The sequence below is a fragment of the Pan troglodytes genome, chromosome 7, assembly GCF_028858775.2.
Source record: "Pan troglodytes isolate AG18354 chromosome 7, NHGRI_mPanTro3-v2.0_pri, whole genome shotgun sequence".
In the NCBI taxonomy this organism is placed as follows: Eukaryota; Metazoa; Chordata; class Mammalia; order Primates; family Hominidae; genus Pan; species Pan troglodytes.
Genome location: NC_072405.2, coordinates 118,546,778 through 118,563,772, shown reverse-complemented (window position 1 = coordinate 118,563,772; position 16,995 = coordinate 118,546,778). Strand labels below are relative to the sequence as shown.

General features: G+C 37.3%; 1 long non-coding RNA gene across 1 annotated transcript in view; it reads left to right on the top strand.

The window, feature by feature from the left end:
- LOC112204196 (uncharacterized) overlaps positions 1–16,995 on the top strand; it is a 182,413-nt gene that overhangs the window by 132,847 nt on the left and 32,571 nt on the right. Inside the window, exon 3 of the long non-coding RNA XR_002937741.3 lies at positions 6,309–6,436. This is a non-coding gene — a long non-coding RNA (uncharacterized LOC112204196). The remainder of the gene's footprint in view (positions 1–6,308; positions 6,437–16,995) is intronic.

The window sequence follows — 16,995 nt, the reverse complement described above, 5'->3', positions numbered from 1 at the left end:
GAACTTCATGACATCAGCGTTCCTTCCTCCAGGGTGTAGGGCAGGACCTTCTGAGGAGGGCCTTAAGATTCACAATCAGAAAGGCAGGGCAAGAGTAGAGTCCTGCCTTGGGGCAGGTGAATGGTGGGCAGGAGAAGGTCATAGGCCTGTCCCTGAGGTCTAACACACCCAACATTATTTAAAAATGACTGTAACAAGGGCTATGGGGGTTAGGAGCCAGGAGCTATAGATGAAAACCTATATATACATATAGGTGTATATATATATATATCTATCTATCTTTTTTTTCTTTTTTTTTTTATTGATCATTCTTGGGTGTTTCTCGCAGAGGGGGATTTGGCAGGGTCATAGGACAATAGTGGAGGGAAGGTCAGCAGATAAACAAGTGAACAAAGGTCTCTGGTTTTCCTAGGCAGAGGACCCTGCGGCCTTCCGCAGTGTTTGTGTCCTTGGGTACTTGAGATTAGGGAGTGGTGATGACTCTTAACGAGCATGCTGCCTTCAAGCATCTGTTTAACAAAGCACATCTTGCACCGCCCTTAATCCATTTAACCCTGAGTGGACACAGCACATGTTTCAGAGAGCACAGGGTTGGGGGTAAGGTCACAGATCAACAGGATCCCAAGGCAGAAGAATTTTTCTTAGTACAGAACAAAATGAAAAGTCTCCCATGTCTACTTCTTTCTACACAGACATGGCAACCATCCGATTTCTCAAACTTTTCCCCACCTTCCCCCCCTTTCTATTCCACAAAACCGCCATTGTCATCATGGCCCGTTCTCAATGAGCTGTTGGGTACACCTCTCAGACGGGGTGGTGGCCGGGCAGAGGGGCTCCTCACTTCCCAGTAGGGGCGGCCGGGCAGAGGCACCCCTCACCTCCCGGATGGGGCAGCTGGCCGGGCAGGGGGCTGACCCCCCCCACCTCCCTCCCGGACGGGGCGGCTGGCCTGGCGGGGGCTGACCCCCACCTCCCTCCCGGACAGGGTGGCTGCCGGGCGGAGACGTTCCTCACTTCCCAGATGGGGTGGCTGCTGGGCGGAGGGGCTCCTCACTTCTCAGACGGGGCGGCCGGGCAGAGACACTCCTCACCTCCCAGACGGGGTCGCGGCCGGGCAGAGGCACTCCCCACATCCCAGACGGGGTGGCGGCCGGGCAGAGGCTGCAATCTCGGCACCTTGGGAGGCCAAGGCAGGTGGCTGGGAGGTGGAGGCCGTAGTGAGCCAAGATCACGCCACTGCACTCCAGCCTGGGCACCATTGAGCACTGAGTGAACGAGACTCCGTCTGCAATCCTGGCACCTCGGGAGGCCGAGGCTGGCGGATCACTTGTGGTTAGGAGCTGGAGACCAGCCCAGCCAACACAGCGAAACCCTGTCTCCACCAAAAAAATACGAAAACTAGTCAGGTGTGGCGGCACGCACCCGCAATCGCAGGCACTCGGCAGGCTGAGGCAGGAGAATCAGGCAGGGAGGTTGCAGTGAGCTGAGATGGCAGCAGTACAGTCCAGCCTCCGCTCGGCATCAGAGGCAGACCATGGAAAGAGAGGGAGAGGGAGACCGTGGGGAGAGGGAGGGGGAGGGGGAGGGGGAGGGGGAGAGGGAGTATATATATATCTTGTGTAATACCCTACAAGCACAGGCAAGCAAAGCAAAAATGGAGAAATGGGATCCATAAAGTTAGAAGGCTTCCGCACAGCCTTCTAATTTATATATATAAATGGGTATATATATCATAACACATACCCATTTGACATGCTCTTTTGGAATATGACTGTTATGGTTTGAATGTCCTCACCAAAACTGATGTTAAAATTTAATTGCCACAGTAATGGTATTGGGAGTGGGACTTTTAAGAGGTGATTAGTCATGAGGGCTTTGCCTAGTTTCTCTACCACTGAATTTGCACTAGTCTTAGTACCTATTTTGATCAATGGCAAATGTTATGCTTTGTGACTTCTGAACCTGGGCCTTAAAAGTTATACATCTTCTATTTTTACTGCTTATAATGCACCTTCAGTAAATTCAGCCACTATGCTTTGGGGAAGCCCAGACAGCCACATGGAGAGAACTCTGTGGGGAAAAATCAAGGTCTCTGATGACAGCTCCAGCTGAGTGCTGAGTCCTCAGTCAGGAATCAGCAAATCTCCCACCATATGTGTGAGACTATGTTAGACCTCCAGCCATCCCAGCACCCTCAAGACACCAAGACACCTCATGAAGAAGAAAAACTACATAGCCAATCCCTGACTTCCTGATCCACAGAACCATGGACAAATGAACTATTTTTTGTTTTAAGCAATTAAGTTTGAGGTAATTTGTTACCTAGCAATAAATACTTGAATGAAAAATCTAAGACTACCTTGCAAAGATAATTATTTCCCTATGAAAAGAAAATAAAGAACTCTAATACATGTGCAATCTTTAAATAAATTAATGAAAATAAAGAATTTCATTTAAACACACATAAAAATTTACTTCATGATCCATGAAAGGGGTCAATTTCATTCTTCTGCATATGAAGATCCAGTTTTCCCAATATTACTTATTAAAGATACTGTCCTTTTCCCATTCTGTGTTCTTGACATCTTTATCAAAAATAAATTGACTGTAAATGAATGGATTTATTTCTGGACTTCCTATGCTGTTTTATTGGTCTACGTGTGTGTTTTTATGCCATTACCATGCTGTTTTGATGACAATAGTTTTGTAATATACTTTGAAATCAGGTAGTGTGATGCCTCGAGCTTTGTTCTTTTTGCTCAGTTGCTTTGGGTATTTAGGGTCTTTTTTGGGTGCATATGAATTTTAGGATTGTTTTTTCTATTTCTGTAAAAAATGATGTTCGAATTTTGATAGGGTGGCATTGAATCTGTAGCTCACATTAGTTAGTATGGACATCTTAATTCTTCCAGTTCATGAACGCCAGATATCTTTTATTTGTGTCATCTTCTATTTCTATAGTTTTTAGTATACAGATATTTTACCTCCTTGGTTAAATTTACTCCTAAGATTTTGATTTTTTAAAAATGTTTATGGATACACAGTAGGTGTATATATTTATGGGCTACTTAAGATATTTTGATATGGCATACAATGTGTAATAATCACATCAGGATAAATGGAGTATACACCACTTGAAGGATTCGTCATTTCTTTGTGTTACAAACATTCCAACTATACTATTTTAGTTATTTTTAGATTTATAATAAATTATTGTTGACTAAAATCACCCTGTTATGCTGTCAAAGACTAGATCTTGTGCATTCTAACTATATTTCATACCCGCTAACCAGTCTCACTTCCCCACTCCCACAACCCTTCTCAGCATGTGGCAACATCATTCTACTCTCTATCTCCATGAGTTCAATTGTTTTGATTTTTAGCTCCAGCAAATGAGTGAGAACATGCAAAGTGTGTCTTTCTGTGCCTGGCTTATTTCACTTAACATAATGTCCTCCAGTTCCATCCATGTTATTCCAAATGATAGGATCTCACTCTTTTTTTATGGCTGAATAATACTCCATTGTATATATGTACCACATTTTCTTTATCCATTCTTGTGTTGGTGGACACTTACCTAGATTCCACATCTTGGCTATTGTGAGTAGTGCTGCAATAAACATGGGTGTGCAGATATCTCTTTGCTGTATTGATTTCCTTTCTTTTGGGTATATACCTAGCAGTGTGATTGTTGGATCATATGATAGATCTATTTTTAGTTTTTTGAGGACCCTCCAAGCTATTCTCCATAGTGGTGGTACTAATTTACATTCCCATCAATAGTGTATGACGGTTCCCTTTCTCCACATCCTCACCAGCATTTGTTATTGCCTTTCTTTTGGATATAAGCCATTTTAATGGGCATGAGATAATATCTCACTGTAGTTTTGATTTGCATTTCTCTGATTATCAACAATGTTGAGCACCTTTTCATATACCTCCTTGCTATTTGTCTTATTTTGAAAAATGTCTCTTCATATCTTTTGCCCATTTTTTAATCTGATTATTAGATTTTTTCCTATAGAGTTGTTTGAGCTCCTTATACATCTGGTTATTAATCCCTTGTCAGATGGATAATATGCAAATATTTTTCCCATTGTCTGGGTTCTCTCTTTACTTTGTTGATTGTTTCCTTTGCTGTGCAGAAGCTTTCTAACTTTATGCATCCTATTTTCCATTTTTGCTTTGCTTGCCTGTGCTTGTAGGGTATTACACAAGAAATATTTGCCCAAACCAATGTCCTAGAGAGTTTCCCCCAATGTTTTCTTTTAGTAGTTTCATAGTTTTGAGGTCATAAATTTGTCTTTAATCCATTTTGATTTGATTTTTGTACATGGTGAGAGATAGGAGTCTAGTTTTATTCTTCTGCATGTTGATGTCCAGTCTTCCCAGCACCATTTATTGAAGAGATTATTCTTTTGCCAATGTATGTTTTTGGCACCTTTGTTGAAAATGAGTTCATGGTAGATGTATGGATTTGTTTTTTGTTTGTCTCTTCTGTTCCATTGTTCTACATATCTATTTTTATGCCAGTACCATGCTGTTTTGGTTACTGTAATTCTGTAGTATAATTTGAGCTCAGTCATGTGAGTTTTGCTCTTTTTGCTCAGAATGGCTTTGGTTATTCTTGGTCTTTATGGGTCCGTATAAATTTTAGGATTGTTTTCTATTTCTGTGAAGAATGTCCTTGGTATTTTGATAGGGTATGCAGTGAATCTGTAGATTGGTTTAGGTAGTATGAACATTTTAACAATACAATATTGATTATTCCAATCCATGAACATGGAATATCTTTCTATGTTTTCAGCATCTTCTCTAATTTCTTGCATCAAAGTTTTATAATGGCCATTGTAGAAATCTTTCATTTCTGTGGTTAAGTTTATTCTTAGGTATTTTATTTTATTGTGGTTATTTTAAATGGGATCACTTTCTTGATTTCTTTTTCAGATTGTTCACTGTTGGCATACATAATAGAAATGCTGTTGGTTTTTCTATGTTGATTTTGTATCCTGCAACTTTATGAATTTATTTATCAGTTCTAATAGTTTTTTGGTGGAGCCTTTAGGTTTTTCCAAATATAAAATCATATCCTCTGCAAAAGAATAATTTGACGTTTTCCTTTCCAATTTGATGCCCTTTATTTCCTTCTCTTGTCTGATTTTTCTAGCTAGGACTTCCAGTACTATGTTGAATAACAGTGGCAATACTGGGCACCCTTGTCATATTCTAGAACTTAGAGGAAAGGCTTTCAGTTTTTTCCCATTCGGTATGATACTAGCTGTGGGTCTGTTATGTCTGTTATGTCATATATGGCTTTTATTATATTGAGGTATGTTCCTTTTATACCCAGTTTTTCGAGGCTTTTTTTGGTAAAGCAATGTTGAATTTTTTCAAATGCTTTTTCAGCTTCAATTGAAATGCTCATATGGTTTTTGTCCTTCATTCTGTTGATGTGATGTATCTCATTGGTTTGCATATGTTGAACCATTCTTGCATCCCTGGGATAAATCCCACTTGATCATGTTGAATGATCTTTTTAATACCTTGTTTAATTAAATGTGCTAGTTATCAGGCCTCTGAGCCCAAGCCAAGCCATCACATCCCCTGTGACTTGCACGTATACGCCCAGATGGCCTGAAGTAACTGAAGAATCACAAAAGAAGTGAAAATGCCCTGCCCCGCCTTAACTGATGACATTCCACCACAAAAGAAGTGAAAATGGCCGGTCCTTGCCTTAATGGATGACATTACCTTGTGAAAGTCCTTTTCCTGGCTCATCCCGGCTCAAAAAGCTCCCCCACTGAGCACCTTTCGACCCCCACTCCTGCCCGCCAGAGAACAAATCCCCTTTGACTGTAATTTTCCTTTATCTACCCAAATCCTATAATACGGCCCCACCCTTATCTCCCTTCGCTGACTCTCTTTTCGGACTCAGCCTGCCTGCACCCAGGTGATTAAAAGCTTTATTGCTCACACAAAGCCTGTTTGGTGGTCTCTTCACAGGGACTCGAGTGAAACTAGTATTTTGTTGAGTATTTTTGCATCAATGTTTATCAGGGACATTGGGTATAGTTTTCTTTTTTTGACATGTCTTTGGTTTTGGTATCAGGGTAATACTGGCCTCATAGAGTGAGCTTGGAAGGATTTCTTTCTCGGTTTTTTTGAATAGTTTGAGTAGGATTGGTATTAATTCTTATTTAAATGTTTGGCAAAATTCAGCGGTGAAGCCATTGGGCCCAGGGCTTTTCTTTGCTGGGAGACTTTTTATTACAGCTTTTGTTGTTGTTGTTGTTATTTTGATTCTACAGTAAAAACAAAATCAACGGCCAAATGACTCAACTGCGATTGTGCCAGTGAGAACCTCAGGAGCCTAGCAGAAGGTAACGCTGGGAAGGGTTCAAGGAGCTAAGCCGAGAGTTTTGGCTGCCCACTACAGGTAAGAGAAATTTTGGAGTTTAAGTCTAGCCAAGTTAGAAGGGCTTGGTAAACACTTCAGGCTTTCCATTGAATTAGGAATAGAGACTACATGCATCAAAAGAGCATCAAGACTGAAACATAGACTTGTCTTGACAGGAGAAAACCAGACCTCCCCCAGTTAAAAGCAATCTATCTGTAATTTAACTGCCTGCTAGAACAAGACTTCACCACTTTTCAGAGGAAGATCGAGAGTCTCTGCAATCTATTACTCAAAGCATAACAAAAAAAATTACTAGACATGTGATGAAATGGGAAAATGTGACTTATACTAAATAGAAGGTGACCAACCAAGGACCTAGGTGTTAGAATTGGCAGAAAGAGACTTTAAAATAACTATGACAAATATGTTAAAACATCTACAGGAAAAGATGGATATAACATATAAAGAAATGGGTAAATGAAGACTAAAGATTGGAAAAGCAGAAATGAAACTGATTTTATTCACAGACAACATGGTTCTGTATGTTTCCAAAAATCTATTAGCTCCAGTAAGTGTATTCAGCAAGGCTGTAAGATACAAAGTCAGTATTTCTATATTGTTTCAATGAACAATTGGAAAATAACATTTAAAAATAAATACCCTTTATAATAGTGTCAAAAATATAAAAATGTATAAGTTTAAGAAAAGGTATAAAGGATCTCCACTTTGAAAACCACAAAACAGAAAAAAAGAAATTAAGAAGCTTAATAAATGTATGTATATGTCATGCACTTGGTTGGTTGCAAGACTCAATATTGTAAAGCTGTTCTTCTCCCCTAAGTGATCGGTAAGATTGACCTACTTCTAACTCAGAATGGGTTCTTGGTGGAAATTAATAATCTAACATGAAATGTTATGTTATATGCAAATGCAAGGACCTAAGATAGTCAAAATCTTGAAAAAAGTAAAAGAAAAATGTTGGAGGACTTAGGATAACTGATTTTAAGACTCATTATAGCACTACATTAATTAAGACAGTGTGTTATTTGCTTAAGAAAAGGCCAATAGATGAATTAAACAGAATAAAAAATCCAGAAGTAGACCTTCCCATATATTCAGCCAATTGACAAATATATTGGCAATTCAATAGGGGAAAGAAAATCTTTTCAGTAAATGATGCTGGAACAACTGCATATCTGTATATTCTGACCTGTATATCACAATGTATTAAAATTTTACCAGAGCCAGGCTCAGTGGCTCATGCTTGTAATCTCAGAGCTTTAGGGGGTCCAGTTGGCAGGATTGCTTGAATCCAGGAATGCAAGACTAGTTGGGCAATGTAGTGAGACCCTATCTTTAAAAAAATTAGCCTTAAGTGGACTGTTAATCTAAAAATAAAAGAGAAAATTGTAAAGTTCCTAGAAGGAAGCATAAAGAATATCTTTGCAGACATGGAATAGGCAATGATCTTTGGTATATAAAAAGCACCAACTACAAAAGAAAAAAATTATAAAATGGACTTTATCAAAATTAGAAACTTCTGCTAATCCAAAGATACTTTTAAGAAAATGAAAATGTAACTCACTACCAAGGCTTAGTGGAATTATATTACACAGGTTGGATGTAATGAAGAGAAGGGTTTAATGAAGGTCTCCTTCATTTTAGATTCTTGCAGAAGAAAAATAAATAAATATGATAAATCTAAAAAGTGAGACTTGAAAAATGGGCAAGAGAGGTGGAAGTTTAAATACTGATGTTAATATCATCTTACTCACATGAAAAGTGTAGAGATAAATTTGACAGTTGATGGAGTAATCAGTAGCAATTTCAGTATAATATTTAAAGCTAGAAAGTAACAAATAGAAATCAAAATAGTGATATAATTATTAAAACTGATAGTAAGGAAAAAGAAATAGGAAGTAAATGAGTGAACTAAATCTTTACTCTCTGTAGCTGGGAGCCAACAAATGATATCCAAAGTTGATAAACCAAGAAAATGTCAGTAAAATCATGTTATTTGGAGTCATCTGTGTAAATAATTGTGAGAAAACAAACATTTAACCTCTGGAAAACTGGTTTAGGAATGGAAAAGAACAGAGAAGGGAACTTTGCTTTTTGTTTTATGTCATTATCTAACATTAGGTTTTTTCCCCATGCATGTGTATATATTGACTTTTTTTAGACAAATATGGTAGATAAATAGATAGATAATAGGAAGGGGGGAGGATAGGATGGAGAGGGGAACACCTACATACCTAGAGGTTCTCACTGCATAGTGAGATTTCAGGTGATTTTTTTCTTCATTATACCTTTTTGTATGGCTTGGATATTTTACAAAGAGTAGGTAATATTTTTATAAACATAAGAGGAAAATAAACTGTTTCCCCTTTGTAAAAAAAGAAAATCTTAAATTAAAACAAAAATCAACCTTGCTGAGTATTTTATTGCCTCCTGGAAAATAACATCTGGTAGTTTTGGAGCTATCTTGTGGGAAAACACTTTTCATAATGTCAAAGTATTATTAACTTCTTGATTTGCATCAGTGTGTTACATTGAAAACAAACCACTGTTCTTTCAGTGGATGAAGTCTGGAGAGTCCTCAGCGTCAAAATGCCAGGTAGGACTGAAGAATAGTTGCCTACTACTTAAGCAGAAACTTCTCACAATAATAGAATTGCTGTCAAATAACATTGAGTTCTTTGCAATTGCTATGGAAGTAAAGAAATCCAAAAAATGCCCTTATGGTAATGTCTTTACAATTTGTACTGACATAAGCTCTTTTGGGATTCTTCTCTAAGATTAGGTTTACACCCATAATTATGTCATCATGTATGCAGAAGTGTCATTTTTTGCTCAGTTCATGTAACTTGTTTATAAGCCTGGGAGAGCAATAGCCAATGGTGATGTTCAGAGCCATCTGCCACTTAGATACCAAAGCCTGTCGTAGTGTTCCCACTAGAACTGTGATGTTGGTTCATCTATATCTTAAATTAGGTGTGTAGGGAGTAAATTACATGCCCATAGGAATGCATTTTATAGCAAACAGAGTAGCATTCCAAAAACTAGTCATCAGGTTATCTTGGCTATTGTACATGCAGCACATCTGGGAATTATTCTCAGGAAAACACTGGGTAGAAGCTCTGACTAGTGGCTTGGACTTTGTTTGACTACTGCAAGGACTGGAAAAAAAATATAAAGCGCATATAGAGCTACATTGTGTAATCTACCAGAGTTAACTCCAGGATACTAATACTGAAACCCTGATCATGAATTTTCATTGATTTTGTTAGATTATATTAATGGGTTATGATAGACTCCTTCACAAATGGCATCAAAATGTTTCCAATTCTCTCATTTCTTTAGTCACAAATCTGGGCCAAATATTTACAATATAATTTTGGCTATAGATTGCATTTTCTAAAAATTGAATTTCTAAGAACCTTGCTTAAAGAAATACAGCAAAATAGTTAAAAGCAGGGATTTTGAGGTCAGACAACCTGAGTTTGAATCTTTTAAGCTCTATTTGCTGTATGACTTTACTCAACACACTCAGTGTGAACCTCAGTTTTCTCATCTATAAAATGGAAGTAAAGTGTAAATTATAGAGTGTTATAAAATTAAGGTAATTTATATAAATCACCTAGGGTAATGATTCCCAAGTTGTGTGCACATTGGATTTTCCTGAGGAGTTTCAAAATATATTGATCTCTGTGTCTCATCCCAAGTGATTGTGGTTTAAAATTTTTTTTAAGGTCGCAAGTAATGCTACTGTGCAGGCAAGTTTGGGAATCCTTGACCTAGTGCATAACAGTACTTGCATACAGGTGCATATGGTCCAAGTGTTTTATAAACATTATCTAATGTAAATGTTTGTAACAATCCTAACAAGCACGCACCATAGTATCTTCAATTTCCAAGTGATAAACTGAAATTTAGAGATATTTGGTAACAGAAGCAAAGCCAGATAGCTACTACAAGGCAGAGTCAATATTTAAAGCCAGTTCATCTGAATCCAAAGTTTAGGCTCTCAGTTATAATGCTGTCTAGCTTCGATAGAATTTCCTATTCGTAAATTTTTCACACTCAACTGAGGTAGAGTATATTGACAATATCAGTTTCACAAAAAGGAAAAGAAAGACCCAGAGTTAATAGTACCTACTCAGTAAGTCATAGAAACAACGCACTTTTTAATCACTTCTCACAGGCATGGTCTCAAGCTAATGGTTGGGCTGAAAGGATGGCAAAGACTACTGAGGATTGTTGCAGATAATTGGATAAGAAGATTAGCTATGTTTCTCATTTATAAACATGTCATTTCATGTTACTAAATAGTCCTCAATCCTATTGAATTTTTAATGGAGTTTTGCCTTAAAACTCCCTCAAGTTTCTTTCTAGATGCATCAGGGACTCAAAAGACAAAGGTAACTTCTGAAAGTTATACTCAGCACTTACTTGTCATGTATCTATACTACAGTAATTAGTATTTATCAAGAACTGGACTAATGTGGGTTCCAGCCACAATAATTGAAACATGGTCTATGTTCAACAAAGTCCAAGATACAAGTAATAAAACATCACCATATATTACCTGTGACCACATGCCTCACAGAGCCATCTTGAACTGAATTTTTGATTCCATCTTCTCAGGACCAACTAGAATAACTGAGAGATGTTTTCTATTCTCTGCCATAATACCTGGGTAACCAACTAAAGAAGAACAAAGTTGGAAGACAAATACTATCTGATTTCAGGGCATGATGGTACTCAAGATAGTACAGAATTGGCATAAAGACAGACAAACAGATCAATGGAACAGAATAGAGAGTCCAGAAATAAATCCATAAGTGCATAGGCAACATTTTTGACAAAGGTCCAAAGGTAATGCAATGGAAAAAGGATAATTGTTTTCAACAAATGTTTCTGAAACACTTGACTATGCATATATAAAAAGCCTACTCTGATTCATACTCTTTACCATATACAAAAATTAAGTCAAAATGGATCAAATATTTAATGTAAAACCTCAAAACTAAAAAACTTCTAAATAACAATATAGTATAAGAAGTTTGAGATCTTGGGCTTTTGGTTAGACAAATATTTCTCTTTTTTGAGACAGGGTCTCATTCTGTTGCCTAGGCTGGAGTGCAGTGGTGCAATCACAGCTCATTGCAGCCTCAAATTCCTGGGCTCAAGTGATCCTCCTGCCTCAGCCTCCAAAGTACAGGCATGCACCACCACACCCACCTAATATATTATTACTATATTATTATTTGTAGAGACAGGGTCTCACTATGTTGCCCAGACTGATCTTGAACTCCTCCTGGCCTCAAGCTGTCCTCCCACCTTGGCCTCCCAAAGGCACAATCCATAAGAGAAAACAATAAAATGAAATGTAATATGCGCAAATCACATATCTGATATGGGACTTAGAATATAAAAAGAACTCTCAAAACTCAATAATAAGAAAACAACCCATTAAAAAAAAAAAACAGATACTTCATCAAAGAAATATATGAATAGGAAATGAGCATATTAAAAGATGCTTAATATCATTAGTCATTAAGTAAGTGCAAATTAACACCGCAATGAGATACTACTGACCACCCAACAGTGAGTCTACAATGAAAATAACTGACCATACCAGGTATTGGTGAGATTGTGGAACAACTGGAATTGTCATTCACCACTAGTGGAAATTGAAGTGGCTCAGCCACTCTGGAAAAAATTTGGACAGCTTCTTAAAAAGTTAAACACACATCTACTGTATGATTCAGCCATTTCACTCCTAGGTATTTACACAAGAAAAATGAAAACATATGTTTGAATGGAACCATAGAAAAATTTGTATACAACTATTTACAGAACTTTTATTTGTAATAGCCAAAAACTGGAAATTATGCAAATGCCCCATCAGCAGGAGAGTGGATCAGCAAATGTAGTATATCCATTCTTCAGGAATGAAAAGTAATGGATACATACAGCAACATGAATGAATCCCAGAATAAAAGAGTAAAAAAAAAAAAAAGCCAAACAATAAAAGAGTAAATACTCTGTGCATAATTTCATTTATATAAAATTTTAGAAAATGCAAACTAATATATAGTGACAGAAAGCAGATCAGTGGTTACCTGCGCTGGGGAAGGGGAGGTAGGAAGAATTAAAAACAGGCATGAGCATTATCCAAAGCGAAATTAATACAGAAATAGAAAACCAGATACCACATATTCTGACTTGTAAGTAAGAGCTAAACGGTGAGTACACATGGACACAAAAATGAGAACAATAAACTTTGGAGATTCCAAAAGTGGGGAGGGTAGGAGTGGGGGAAGGGTTGAAAAATTACCTATTGAGTACTATGCTCATTACTTGGGTGACTAGCTCATTAGAAGCCCAAACCTCAGCATCACACAATATACCCATGTAACAAACCTGCACATGTACCCCCTGAATCTGAAATTTAAATAAACGAATAAAAAGAAGCATGAGGAAACTTTTGGAGGTAATGGACATGTTTATCATCTAGCTTGTGGTGATGGTTTTACAGGGGTATGCATACATCAAAACCTATACACTTTTTTTTACTTTATTGTGGTAAGAGCACAACATGAGACCTACCCTCTTAGCAAACTTTTAAGTGTACAATATATTACTATGGACTATTATATATTTTTATGCACTTAAATATATGCTGTTTGTTTTATGTCAATTATACTTCAATAAAGCTGATAAAAATTAAAATAAAAAACCTCTTTTTGCTTAAAGATTTCATTAGCTAAATAGAGGAAGCATTGCCAAGTATGGCGAGGATATTTTTGTTTTATATTGTTTCTTTTGATTATAAGCTGCAGTGATTTCTGATAGGGTTAGATTTCTCATTTTTCAGCAATAAAAGATCACTGTGTTAAAAGCCTGTTTCATTATTTAAAGACACTACAAATATTTTAATCAATTGTCTGGGAGAAAATAAAAACTCCTCGTACCTCAAAAAGAAATTAGCTGTACCACATATCAAAGAAGGTTGCATAAAATTTTACGATGCCAATTGTTTTAAAATTCAGTAATTGGCAAGTGTATTCAACAGTTTGCAGATTTATCTCAGGTATTCTGACCCATTTATTAAATCAGGCAATTACAAAAGAGCACCACCAGTGAAAACATGCATTCTCATGAATAAAGATATATCCGCCACACTCAAGTACATTTAATATCAGAGCTTCCATTTCTGAAGCTTTGTTTGTCCTTTTTGGCCTTTATTTTCAAAAGGTAAATGGCACAGCAGATTCTTTAAAGACAAAGTTACATTTCAATAAGCTGGTCTTGGGATTTGTTGTTCATGTTCTGTGCTTGCAGTTATTTATTGCTTTATAAAGGTTATAGGTAGGTAAATATGGCTAAAGGTCGATAAAACAGAACATTTTATGGAACACCCTATTGGTTTAACATATTACAACTTTTAGCATTTAAAATTATTTTAAAGGATGAATATCTTAGAGTTATGAGACCTGAGATATTCATGGCATATCTAAATGGGAATAGATGTTTTTCAAATACTGACAGAGAAGATCCCATTACTTGCTTTTGTAATCTAGCTTATGGTAATACTACCATAAAAGAAAGGTCTAAAAGTAAAATCCTGTTTATTCAGAATTCTGAGTAATGAGATTATAATAATTAAATATTGTGGCTTATAGGAATTGCCATATATTATATACCTGGATTTCAAATTTTTCAAATAAGTCAAATATAAAAGGCACTAAAATGAGACTCTACAATACCTAAAAAATTTTTGAAAAAAAAACATAAAGTGAGAAGAATCACTCTATCTCAATGTTAAGACCTATTATACAGCTATAGTAATCGAATGGTGTGCTATTGATGGAGGAAAATGTGGGTAGTTTGATGGAATAGAATAAAGAACTCAGAAATAGCCTACCCTATGTCAATAGCCATATCCTGGTTGTTATATTATACTTTTGCAAGCTACTGCCATTAGGGGAGACTGGGCAAAGGGTACAAAGGATTTCTCTGTATTATTTCTTACCACTGAATATGAATCTCTAATTATCTCAACATAAAAAAGTTTAATTTTAAAAAGACAACAAAAATAATTTAAAAAATAAAATATGTTTCTGGTTTGTTTTAAAATAAAATACAAGATTTTACAGTTTTGACAAGTGCTTTCATTATGAGGATGAGTTATACATAGGACTATAAAAAAGGTCTTCTTTTTTTTCTTTCTTTCTTTTTTTGAGACAGAGTCTCGCTCTGTAGCCCAGGCTGAAATACAGTGGCACAGTCTCGGCTAACTGCAACCTCTGCCTCCTGGATTCAAGCAATTCTCCTGCCTCAGCCTCCCAAATAGCTGGGATTACAGGCGTGCACCATGCCTGGCTAATATTTGTAGTAGAGATGGAGTTTCACCATGTTGGCCAGGCTGGTCTCAAACTCCTGGCCTCTAGTGATTCACCCACCTCGGCCTCCCAAAGTGCTGGAATTGCAGGTATGAGCCACTGCACTCAGTCAAAAAGGTCTTATTATATGAAATTTCTAGTTAATTGAGTTTTTAATGAATGGGCATTACCATACACATAATTACATTAATAAGACCTCTGGTAGTTCTGGCAATTACCCCGTAATCTTTTCCAGGGGCCAGGAAGGTAAGCCTTAGTTAGTTGTCAACCTGGAAAGCTGCTGGTGTCTCCATGTGCAACCTGTGTCTAGGTCATCTGTGCAGTTATCACGTAATCCAGTAAGAAAAAGATATTCTTCATCAGAGCACCAGAATACTTAGATTTTGCTGCATCTATTCCATAATCTTGAAATATATAAGTAACATTGTCAAGAATACACAAAATGGAAAAACTCATTAAAATATTTACATGAAATTACTTTTGCACACTATGTAGGCAAGTAATCTAACCCAAAATGTTATAATGGATGTTATATTTGTGAAGGTTTGTTTTGGTTTGGTTTTTCCCTAAAGTAAGATCTTTCCTGTGTTTTAGAAGAGATTAATATTATAATAGTGAGCTGGTAAAAATGCAATACATTTTGAATGAGATAAAAAATTTTAAAACATGATCTCATAAACTTTTAGAGCTTTATCATTTTTTTCTGCCACTCCATTCCTACTGCAACCATCTTGATTCATGCCCTTACCTCACTTGACTTGTCCGAACAATTTAAGCAGCTTAATGATTGTTTTGCCTCTGACCTATTTCTCACCTCTCACCCCTAATCCATCCTCCAGACTACCCTGGGTGATTTTCCTAATAAGCAATCTGCTCATACCCTCTCTGCTGGAAAACTAGTCATTGCTTCTGATTGCCTAAAATACAAAGTCTAAACTTTGCTTCACATTCGAGGTCCTCTGAAATCTAGGCCCAACTTACCTTGCTAGTCTTATATGTGCCACTCCCAAATGCCCCTCCCATACTCTATACAGGCCATACTTTGTGTTGTCAGAACACACCATGCTTTTCCTCATGCAAGTTCTTCCATCTAGAATGTCCATCTTTGTCTCTGCCTGGTTAATTATCTCACTTCCTCACTGAAGCTGTCCTCAACATCCTAAGACAGTTCATCACTTCTTTTTGCTCTCACAGGATTTTGTATGGAATAATAACTACTATTTACTGAGCGCTTACTAGGTACCAGGCACTGTGCCTAACTAAGCATTTTACAGACGTGATCTCATTTAATCTTCCCAGCAGCCCTATGAGGTAATCTGGCTTTTTTATGGTGTCTTCTCATTCATTGTTTTCCTGTCTGTATCCTCATTAGAAGAGACATTAGTCTCTTACTCATCTTATCTGAACCACCTCCTACTATAAAAGTCTGATCAAATTAGGCACTCAATAAATGTTTGTTGAGTGAATGACTGTTGGAATGAATCTAGTAAAATACACAAATTCAATAGGGCACTTTAAAAAGTAACTTGTTATAGAAGATTGACTTTACCATACTCGAATGCAGCCAGAACCCTGAGAATATGCTTCCTAATCCAAGTAGCTCTCTCCTTGCCTCTGGCATGCTGCTTGAAATCCCCATAGTCCTCAAAAATGCCTTCAATTTCTTTATTTTTTATTCTTACTGCCACCAACCTAGATTAGACCCTGTCTTGTCTCTTGCTTGATCTACTCATCCACTTTCAGAATCTGTCATCTTTATTACTTTATACGTTAGAAAAGATCCAGCCTCCTAAAATACAAGTCAGATTATATATTTCTACACGTGCGGTGGCTTGCACCTGTATCCTCATACTTTGGGAGGCCGAGGTGGGCAGATAGCTTGAGCCCAGGAGTTCAAGACCAGCCAGGCAACATGGCGAAACCCCGTCTCTACAAAAAAAATATGGAAATTAGCCAGGCGTGGTGGCGGGCGCCTGTAGTCCTAGCTACTCAGGAGGCTGAGGTGGAGGTGGTAAGGTAGAGGATCACCTGAGCCTGGGAGGTCAAGGCTGTGGTGAGCTGTGATTGTGCCACTGTACTCCAGCCTGGGTGACAGAGTGAGAGAGACTCTGCCAAAAAAGAGAATGAAAGGAAGAAAAGAAAAGAAAGAAAAGAAAAGGAAAGAAAGAAGGAAGGAAGGAAGAGAGA